The sequence below is a fragment of the Leuciscus leuciscus genome, assembly GCF_965113295.1.
Source record: "Leuciscus leuciscus genome assembly, chromosome: 19".
Lineage (NCBI taxonomy): Eukaryota > Metazoa > Chordata > Actinopteri > Cypriniformes > Leuciscidae > Leuciscus > Leuciscus leuciscus.
The window spans coordinates 30,645,998-30,655,184 of record NC_138743.1 but is presented as its reverse complement, the minus strand read 5'-3'; positions in this window follow the sequence as shown (position 1 = coordinate 30,655,184).

Here is a 9,187-nt window from a genome sequence, read left to right as displayed (position 1 = left end):
GACCGGTAACACATGTCATGAAGCAGCACAGAATAAACGCCGGTCTGGAGCAGCTTATGTGAGTGAACAACATGATGATGTCCTTTAGACAGGATGATGTCCGTTAGAACAACATGATGATGTCCTTTGGAACAACAGGAAAATTAGCCATTCACATCACCAACATCGGACACACATCCTTCAGTAGCATCTATTTCATTGTGTAGTAATTGTGAGCAACACTGTTTAAAGCAAGTTAAAACACTTTGCCAATAGAGTTCAGGAATGCAATATCTATCTGAATGCAAAATACCTGGCTAGTAGGAAGAATACACTGTGCAAACTCACCCATGTTGAAAGGGGTGTTTTATAAATCAGCGTGGGTTGAACAAGATATATAAGATGCAAAATATGATGTATGAATAAACAAATATTTTCCTTCAGTCCAGTGTTATTCAACTTGATTATAATGTATCCACCTTATGAATTAAGTGATGAATTATCTTATAAACAAAATGGTCCTGCTTAAACACCAGATAACATTTATATATCAGTTACACTGTTTAAATATAAAGCAGTTTTTTTTTTTTTTTTTTTTTTGAGGCCCTTGTTTTAAACTGGCACATATTTGGGAATTAAGCTTTTCCTGTAATTTTATTATTTTTTATTTAATAACATGATTAAATAAATAAAAAATGTGCAGTCATCCTTATTGAATAAAAAACATTAAACTTAAATCTAGTTATAGTACTAGTATTAAATGACTTTTTGGTCCATATTTTATACCAATATTTTTATATTTATATTTTATTTCAACAATAAGACCAACTTGTCAGGTTTTATTTCTCTTAATTAGACTCTTAGCGTAGAATTATTTTATAATTATTTAGTTTATATGTATTTAATAATTTTGGCTAGATTTAACCCAGATAACTCTAACTTTGAAATATGTCAGACTCATCAAAAAAAGTCAGATTTATGTTTCAAACCATTCTGTTTAAAGCACTTGAAGATAGCAGCAGGACACTCACAGTGACAGTAACCAGATGTCTGCACAAGTGTCCAATGCTCACAACTGAAGCTTATTGCCATCTCTGAATCATCAATCTCTCTGAGAATGCATGAAATGTAAACCAAACCCCACAGAGGAGTCTCAGATAATTATATATGCTTAGTCTGTATAAATACAAATAAGTTCATAGTAAGATGTCATATTGTATATGGGGAATTCAGTTAGTTTGTTACTGGAAATGAATGGATCAAGGGATAGTGCATTAGGGACACGACGCATTTAATCAGTGCAGTTCTGTCAAAAGGGAATTGTTTGCCTAATTAACACAGACTTTAACGTCATACTCTTTCAACTATTTGGCATCAAACCAAAGTAGTCCAATAAACAAAAATCTAGAAACAGTTCTAGAAACAAATTCTTGAACTCCTGTTAGACAAGCCATTTGTTGTTGCTGGTTTTAAAGTGACCTGAAGTATCTCTCGCCTCCAGCCATCAGTTCTCCATGGGGACTTCTTCATCACATTAAGCCTCCAGTCGACCAAACTGCCTCTGAGCAGATTCCCATTAGCTTTAGATGAGCAAAGAGTGTTTACGCCATAGCAATATCAACTTAAAATGGGACCTCACAATTTTTTTTCACCTTTTGGCCCATTTAAAACACAAGGAACTGGATATTCCCTGCATTTATAAAGATCCTGTGGGTAACACTTAATAAATGGAAACATACACTGAAACCATTAAAGGGATAGTTCACTTTGAAATTAATTTTTGGTATGTTTTAGCTTACCTCAAGGGCATCCAAGATGTAGGTGTCTTTTTTTCCGCAGTAGTTTCAATTTTTATATTTTTAGGTCAAACCATTCTTGTCTGTCAGTCATATAATGCAGGTCTATGGTCACTGTCTCAAAGAGCATGCACAGAGTCCAAATTAAAACAATTCCCCGTCGTCCAAATTAAACAATTCCCCATCGTAAGTACACATTGATGGCCTAAGACACGAAACGAGCGGTTTGTGTGAGAAAACGAACAGTATTTATATCGTTTTTACCTCTTATACACAGCCATGTCCAAGTGATCTGATCTGACGTGTACGCAGACTGGTGCATAGATATATACACACTAGATGTCGCCTTGTCTACGGCAGTTCATTAGAACGAATGTCTTTAAGGCGACATCTAGTGTATATATCTATGCACCAGTCTGCGTACACGTCAGATCAGATCACTTCGACATGGCTGTGTATAAGAGGTAAAAACGATATAAATACTGTTCGTTTTCTCACACAAACCGCTCGTTTCGTGTCTTAGGCCATCAATGTGTACTTACGATGGGGAATTGTTTAATTTGGACGACGGGGAATTGTTTTAATTTGGACTCTGTGCATGCTCTTTGAGACAGTGACCATAGACCTGCATTATATGACTGACAGACAAGAACGGTTTGACCTAAAAATATAAAAATTGAAACTACTGCGGAAAAAAAGACACCTACATCTTGGATGCCCTTGAGGTAAGCTAAAACATACCAAAAATGTATTTCAAAGTGAACTATCCCTTTAATGGAACACTTAAGAGAAAATGATTTCAAAAGATTTTGACAGTCTTTATCAAAAATATAAGTGGAGGAAATCTACCACTTTTAAAAAAGCTAAATAGCAAATGGTCTTTTAAAATAGATTTAACAACTGAACAAAGATCATCTAACTAACTGGCAGTGGTTAAAACTGACGCAGAAGTATAAATTGGGCTTCAGGCAGTTCCATAGACCACAATGCAACATGATTGTGATGTCACAGCAGATGGTGCTTAATTTACCCAGACCCCACACAATCTAGTGTATTATATTAGAGTTATTTTGACATTTAACCACATAATACTTGTAGCTACCGTAAGCTGACTGTTAAAGGCCTAGTCTATTGCAGGCCTATTTTTAACATTTTCGTTTGTGTAATTTTTTTTATTTTGTCCAACAGCCCAAGCATACATAGGCATAAAAAATAAATAAATATATATATATATATAAATAATAAATCAACTTCATTGCGGATTTCAAGTCATCAAGGGTTTGGGGCGTTCCATTTAAAAACATTGTAAGGGATCCGCTTGTAGTGGGCACTCGTGCAACGTAAGCAATGACGCACATCCAAGTAAGCGAGATGAAGGGAAGTTAGTCAGGGAAGGGCATAAAAAATTGGACTTAAACAAGGCCACTGATGAGCCAAAACATTCTGACCAGTCTAAGGGGAAGTGAATATCGTTGATAATCTCCTAACAAGGCCACATAAGGTCTGGGTATTTTAGATGCTAATCAAACAATCAGTTCTTGTAATCAAAGTGTTGAGTGCAGGAGAAATGGGCAGGAATAAAGATCTGATTGACTTTAACAAGGGCCAGATTGTTATGGCAAGGCACTGGTCCAAGCCAACAGAAGGTCACACACAATTTTAATGATGGTTATGGGAGGAATGTGTCACAACACAGTGCATTGCACTTTGTATGGGGCTGTGTAGCCGCAGACCAATCAGAGTGTCTATGATGACCCCTGTCCACTGCTGAAAGTGTCGGAAGAAGTGGAAGAAGTTCGCCTGGTCTGATGAGTCCAGTTTTCTTTTACATCACATGGACGGCTGTGTATGTGTACCCTGCTTACCTGCGGAAGTGATGGTACCAGGATGCACTGTGGGACGAAGGCAACCTGGTGGTAATGTGTGATGTTCTGGGCAATGATCTGCTGGAAAACCCTGGGTCCGGCAATTCATGTGGATGAAACGTTTTCCAAGTGCAACCTACCTAAACATTGTTGCAGACCAAGTACACCCCTTGATGACAATGGTGTGGAAGTGGCCTCTTTCAGCAGGATAATGCACACTGCACACATTGTTCAGGAATGATTTGAGGAAAATGATAAAGAGTTCAAGGTGTTGATCTGGCCTCCAAATTCCCCAGATCTTAATCCAATTGAGCATCTGTGGGATGTCCTGGACCTATACAAGTTCGATCCATGGCGGCTCATCCTCACACCCTACAGAACTTTAAGGATCTGCTGCTAACGTCTTGGTGCCAGATACCACAGGACACCTTCAGGGGTCTTGTAGAGTCATTGCCTCAGATGTGTCGCACGTAGCGGACCAACAACATATTAGGCAGGTGGTCATAATGTTTTGGCTCATCAGTGTATATTTAAAAGTGTAAAGTGTAACCACAAGGGGCAATAAACATGATACTGTACTTTAGATTACAATCTACACTGAAACATCAGTCTTAATAGGCAATCAGATTGTTTTTGCAAAGAAAAAATAACATGCCACACAATGTACAGAAGATGCACATTGTTGACCATTCAAATGTTTGGGGTCTGTAAAAAAAATTTTTTTTTTAAAGAAGTTTAAAAAGGATGCATTAAATTGATCAAACGTGACAGTAAAGACATTTATAATGCTACAAAAGATTTCTATTTCAAATAAATGCTATTCTTTTATTAAACTTTCTGGAGGATCACGTGATACTGAAGACTGGAGTAATGATGCTGAAAACTCAGCTTTGTCATTACAGGAATAAATTACATTTTAAAATATATAAAAATAGAAACTGTTATTTTAAATGGAAATAATATACATTTTACCGTTTTACTGGATTTACAATCAAATAAACGAAGCCTTGTGAGCATACGAGACTTATTTCAAAAACATTACAAAATAATACCAACTCCAAACTTTTGAACTGTCATGAAATTGAGGGTCCAATTTAATTTATACTCCTATAAGGCATGTATAGTGTATCAGGGTGACTTTGGATGGGGTGACATTGTATGAAATCTCTGTGGCATCAATCATGTTGATCAATGTCACTGTGAACAGTGTAATTTCACCTGCAGCAACATTCTGTCCATCCTCTTCAAAGATTAAAGTCTTTTTAATCTCAAAGATTAAAATGATTTGTTCTTTGAGTCATAATTCTATTATGGTATATGTTCCAAGAGTTTGTACAGTGAAAGTATTAGTTCACCTTGATGGCCTCTTTTACCTTTTGTGGATTAACTGAAGTTCCTGAGGATTCACTGTCTCTGATTTCTATCTGACATTTCACAGGGGTCCTCACAGGACAAACCACACAAACACCGTGGGATTTAGAAACAATAGGGGAGCAAGACAGGTGCCTTCAGACGAAAGCATTTGGGCCCAATAGGGCTAGAATAACTGACATATGTCACCTCAACATAATTAATATTAATTATTATTATTTGAATAACAGAAAAGGAAATGAGGGCGAAAGGTAGCAGAGAACCCATTTTGTGTTTGGCTTCATCTCTACATGTATATCTTTCAAAAAACAAATACATCCACCTTACCATTCAAAGGTTTTGTAACACTTGGAAACTAGTGTCCCAATCTGACCTTAAATCATACAGAGATTGAGAAATATAGAGACAGAACTGTGCACGTCACATAACCAGGATTTGCAGGATCCAACCTGCATTTGGTGATCAAAAGTAATTGTGTTAACAATTTTTAGTCAAGGTTATTCACAAAGGGGAGGAATTGATTTGGTGACGCACACATTTAATCTTATCAAATACCATCAAGAGCCAACCTTGATTAATATCTACACTCGTCAAGCAGGCCAAAATACAGTTTTAACACGTTTTCCTCTGCCAAAAACTGATACAGTGGATGACTGTGAAGATGTCATTAAATAAATACACAGCCAACATGTGCTGTCTCTTTCCCTACATCATTACGGAATAAATTTATAGCCCACGTTTTTTTCATCATGTATATTGTTTCCTCAGCAGCTGAGGTTCCTGGCAAATAATGTCAGCCACATTTTTAACCAGCATGCAGATTTAAGGGACTAAGACAGATGGGTCAGTTGTCAATTTGAAATATTTCAAGAATTGTTCATGTCCTTTTACGGCATGAGGCTCTAAAAGCTGTATCTCACATATACAGAAGCACAGAAGCTATCTGTAAACATTCACACCCAAAAAGTGGGTCAAAAAAAAAAAAAAAAGACAAGTTAACTCGACATACAGTAGGCTATATTTTTATTTTATTTTATCTAAAGGCCATTGAGTACATGACTCAGCTACATGAGTCCAGTCACAGCTTTTCACTCTAAGTATTTTCAACTGCCTCTTGTGTGAAAGGACAGACGGTGGGAGTAACAGATAAGGAGAAAGTGGAAAAAGCCAAATAAAAAGTGAACCTATTTGGGGGTTTTCTAGCATCACATGCAATTGGTGTAAATAAATAAATAAAAAGTTGTGTTTTCTTTAGGCATTTGACATGATGACCTGGGTGCCTGTCTTAAATATATCCACACATGACACATTAGAGCGTGGGTGGACTGGAATAAGGAATCAGCAAGAAAAGATTTTACAAGGTCAGCCCAGATCGAACGAACAAACCATAGTCGATGAACTCATCAAAGTTCAATCTGGACAGAGGCATCTGTTGAATGCCTAACAAATTGGCTAACTAGAAGTGTCCTGTGGTTTATCTGAGCCTATAATACTCATGAAAGATTAATTCGGTAAAGAGGAGTGACAGCTGATGTCTGTGCTAAATGACAAGTAATGAAGCAACTACAAAAGGACCAGGTGGCTGTGAAGTGCTGTGAAGTGCACCTTCAAGAGGACCATGCCTGTAAACATATGACTGGAGTGGGTGGATGATGTGTTATGGAAACTCTCCATTACTGAAGTCGGCGTGACCAGCTCCCATGAGGACCAGACACCCACAGTCGTGACAAACAGACCTGCCTTAAAAGGACATCATGAAAACCAGACTAAATCAGAGGGGCACGAAATGAGACGGGCTCTCTGGGTCCGTGATCCAAGGCAGAACTCTGCTGTTTTGGAACATATAATTAGGGATAATGGAGAAGAAATTCAATTAGCTGGGTGTAACGGAAACAGACTGCAGCGTCAAAGATAAGGCCATTTTTTGAGAAAAATCATTATGTGGTTTAAGTCATTTCTGGTTTTAAGAAAGTTCTAAAGAAAGTTTTCTGAAGAAAGTCTTCATGTTATAAGGGTTGAAATATACTTTACGCAAGAATAAAAAACAGTAATCATTTATTTGTCATTCTGTCATTAATCTGAATGTATTTTCTTAGTTAAGTTGCAATAAACATACTGTTCCTACTAACTTTCTCAGCAAGGTTCTCTTCAACCTGTTGCTCTGCCATGTTTACCTGATACTAGAGAAACTCAGAGGCGGCATCCGAAATCACATACTTCCCTATAAAATAGACGGAAACTTGACAAAAGAAGTATGTCCGAATTCACAGTACTCATAAAAAAGTAGGCAAAAAACTACCCGGATGACCTACTTCTTCCGGCGAGATTCTGAAGTGTGCATACGAAGGACACTTTACTATCCCATGAGGCCACGGGAGGGGATTTATTAATGGCAGTGAAGTAACGCAACTGACGCTGGGAGGCAGGGTTGGGGGTTACTCATTACAAGTAACTTGAGTTACGTAATCAGATTACTTTTTCAAGTAACTAAAGTAACGCATTACTTTTTCAATATACAAAAAAATATCTAAATTACTTTTTCAAATAAGTAATGCTAGTAACTTTTACACATTTATTGACTGACAGCTCTCCCGTCCCCATGTTGAGAGAAATAAAGTGAGGTGTTGTGTGCGCTGTGTAAACATGATGGTTATTTTAGTTCTAGACTAAATGTGAACATTCATTTACTCATCTCACTTGCACGAAAACATTCAGTATTCCTCAAAATGAATAAAAACAGTAACATGCAATCTCAGAATTGTACGCAAAACTTTTATAATTAACTATATTAAAGCTGCATTCCGTAACTTTTTTGGGTTAAACATTATCGCAAATAAATTTTTGAGCAAGTACTTAACCAGCTAGTGTTCAAAACGATCTGCTTGCCTTAGCTTAATTCAAAACGGTAAACTTGTAATAATGTTTTTAATTCCAGTGGTACTGGTGGATTTCCGTGGGAAATTCGAGCATGTCTTTGCGTCATTACGTCACATCTGTACACATAAGAAGGTGTCCCGGCTAGGCTATATTGTGTGTGAGGATGTTGGAGGTGGAGGTGGACATAGCCTTTTCTCACAGCATTTGATATAATTAAACTTATCAATTTGATGGCGGATCCAGAAAGGTTCAAACGACAATCACCAGTGACAACTGGAGATTCACCCGTTGTAAAATGCAAAAGACTTCGTTCAGACTTCGGAGTGGCTACAGAAAAAAAGAGATTGCAACCGGGCCCATGCGAAAACAAGGATAATATCGGCATTAGGGCATATAAGGGCATTAAATTTAGTCACGCAATGCTAATGTTGTTAACATTAACAGTTTGAGAACAAGTATAATTTGCACGGTTTGACGTGATATGATAAGCGATCGTTAGATTTAATCAGTGCGATTTACTGCAATGCTATTTTTTCCCTAAGTTGGTCAGAACAAAAGTGGATGTTACTTACTTGTTCAGATTACATTTTCCGGTGAAAATTCTTATGTTGGTCATACTTCCAAAAAGTAGAATCTGTGATTCCGAAAGACAGTATCCACACCGGCGCAGTGACTGACAGCCGCACATTCTCCTTAAAACATTGGATTCATCTGCGCTGTGCCGTGCCGAGGCACAACCGACATAAAGTTGATTATACCGCGAATAACTGTAATTGCAGATTTCGAACAGAGATGGCGACAAAGAGGAAAAACTACAGATTGCAGCTTTAAAGCAGCACTCAGTAGCTTCGGGACTTCTTCGCTGTATTCTCGCTTTTTGCTCGCAGGTTTCTCTCTAGAGCTCCCCCCACAGCTTCGGAATAGATATTTGACAACACTGTTGTAAAAACTCGTTGTTGATTCTCAGACACCAGAGGCTATAGATCAACGACATCAAAGCAGATGGGACGTTCTTTAAAACGTCTTCTTCATTCGGGTTCGGACAGCGTGAGGGAGCGCAATAATGACAGCATTTTAGCAGATTTCTTTTGGCCGTAAAGCAATTGTTTACATCGCGAGACCTGATATCACGCGAGACTTCCTGACGCAGCGGCCGGCGGTCCGCCGGCTCAAAGTTGCAAGTGCGTATTTTCCGCTCACGGGCACCAGGGGGGTGCGAAACGACCACCATTCAACCCGAAATAAGTAATATAACCATTCCAATGACTCCGAAGCTGTTCAGTTAAGGTAAAAAAAGTT